We start from the raw sequence: 2,677 nt of genomic DNA, 5'->3' as shown, positions 1-2,677 counted from the left end.
TATTTTTGTTATTGTACTGTTGTTTTTAATTTTTCTGAATACCTCCAATCAGTGGTTGGTTTAATTCACAAATGCAGAACTCACAAATACAGAGGGCCAACTCTTATTTCTTTTTTTGAGACGGAATCTTGCTCTGTCGCCCAAGCTGGAGTGCAGTGGCATGGTCTCTGCACACTGCAACCTCCACCTCCCGAATTCAAGCAATTCTCCTGCCTCAGCCTCCTGAGTAGCTGGAACTATAGGCATGTGCCACCAGCCCGGCTAATTTTTGTATTTTTAATAGAGATGGGGTTTCACCATATTGGTTAGGCTGGTCTCGAACTCCTGACCTCAGGTGATCCACCCACCTTGGCCTCCCAAACTGCTGAGATTATAGGCATGAGCAACTGCACCCAGCCCAGGGGGCCAACTCTTATTTATTATTCTGATAGTATATACCAGCTGATTTACCAGCTAATTCTTTTTTTCTGTTTCTGTTTATTTGTTTTGTTGTTTTTGTTTGTTTTGTTTTGTTGTTTTTCGTTTTTGAGACATAGTTTCACTCTGTCACCCAGGCTGGAGTATGATCTTGGCTCACTGCAACCTCCGCCTCCCAGGTTCAAGAGATTCTCCTGCCTCAGCCTCCTGAGTGATTGGGATTACAGGCGCGTGCCACCACACCCAGCTAATTTTTGTATTTTTAGTAGGGACAGGGTTTTGCCATATTGGCCAGGCTGGTCTCGAACTCCTGACCTTAGGTAATCCGGGCAGATAACCTCAGCTTCTCAAAGTGCTGAGATTACAGGCGTGAGTCACCATGTCTGGCCCCAGTTGATTTTATATCAGTGTTTTACTATTGCCTTTTTATGACTCTCTGAGAAATATCTTTTAAAATTTTTTAGCTGTGGGGCAATGCAAAAGTGATTTTTATCTCATCAATTTATAATATTCTCTGTCCTTTGTGCAACTGTAGTAGGCAGCTTGGGAACTTATGGCCCCCACCTTAACCTGACAACATCTCTTTATCTCCATTTAAAAGATTCCAGTATCTTGGTACTACATTACATGATCCTGCACAGTGACTATAGCCAATTGGACCAAAGGTGGACATCCAAACCATATTTGGCCAATCAAATTCTTTCAAGATTTTGGAATTTGGACCTAAAGAGAGTTGAGGCAGTCTTCTCAACGACTGGAACTGAAATATGGAACTCAGGATCTGTGGAGCAACCATATTTTTCCCATTATGTTCCCCCAAGAGCAGAGAAAGTTTGTTTTGTTTACTGCAGAAAATTAAGAGATAAGGACCTGAGAGGCAAACAGAGAGTCTTAACTTTTAGTTCTTGCCATCCTTCCATTTTATGAACCATTCATATATTCCCATTTTTTCAACTTCCCCTTTTATTCCTTGAGTGATTTGATTTCTGATCTTTGCAACGGAGGACCCTAACCAACACTAGAGCGCAGAAGATCTACTCTTTGACTTTGACATTTTTTTTGTTGTTGTTGTTGTTTGGGTGTTTTTGAGACAGCATCTCACTCTGTTGCTCAGACTGGACAATAGTGGTACAATCACGGTTCACTGCAGCCTCAACCTCCCAGGCTCAAGAGATCCTAATACCTCAGCCTCCTGAGAAGCTGGGACTATAGGTCCGTGCCACCACACCCAGCTAATTTTTGATTTTTTATAGAGATGGGGTTTCACCATGTGCCCAGGCTGGTCTTGAATTCCTGGGCTCAAGCAATCCTGCCACCTCAGCCTCCCAAAGTGCTGGGATTACAGGCATGAGCCACCATGCCCAGCCTACACTTTGGCCTTAATGTTTGCAGAGTTAACATAGATTTCTAAAAGTGTTTCCTCTTTGCAGTGCCCTTAAGTGAATTAAATGTTTAATAACCATTTAGGGGTTTGTCTTACCTTTGTCTTCACCTGAAGTGTAACAGTGCTTTCTTTTCATGCAAAAGATAGTTTATCGTTATTCATTTAATCACAAAAGATGCATAATTCTTATAACAAATTTATTTAACATAAAAATACATTGGCCGGGCGCGGTGGCTCAAGGCTGTAATCCCAGCACTTTGGGAGGCCGAGACGGGCGGATCACGAGGTCAGGAGATCGAGACCATCCTGGCTAACACGGTGAAACCCCGTCTCTACTAAGAAATACAAAAACTAGCCGGGCGAGGTGGCGGGCGCCTGTAGTCCCAGCTACTCGGGAGGCTGAGGCAGGAGAATGGCGTGAACCCGGGAGGCGGAGCTTGCAGTGAGCTGAGATCCGGCCACTGCACTCCAGCCTGGGCTACAGAGCGAGACTCCGTCTCAAAAAAAAAAAAAAAAAAAAAATACATTGAGCCAGGTGTGGTGACATGAGACTGTAGTTCCAGCTACTCAGGAGGCTGGGGTGGGAGGATCACTTGACCCCGAGAATTCAAGTCCAGCCTGGGCAACATAGCAAGACCTCATCTCTAATTTTTAAAATGAAACTTTCATTCCTTCATCTCTGGTTCCCCTTCACCTTCCATCATAATTGGAGGCTTCCTGGGCCCTTCATCAGAAGCAGATGCTGGTCTATGCCTCTTTTTTTTTTTTTTTTTTTTTAGACTGTGTCTCGCTCTGTCTCCCAGACTGGAGTGCAGTGGCACGATCTCCGCTCACTGCAGGCTCCGCCTCCCGGATTCACGCCATTCTCCTGCCTCA

This window comes from Macaca thibetana, chromosome 11 (genome assembly GCF_024542745.1).
Source record: "Macaca thibetana thibetana isolate TM-01 chromosome 11, ASM2454274v1, whole genome shotgun sequence".
Lineage (NCBI taxonomy): Eukaryota > Metazoa > Chordata > Mammalia > Primates > Cercopithecidae > Macaca > Macaca thibetana.
This window is presented reverse-complemented; position numbering follows the sequence as displayed.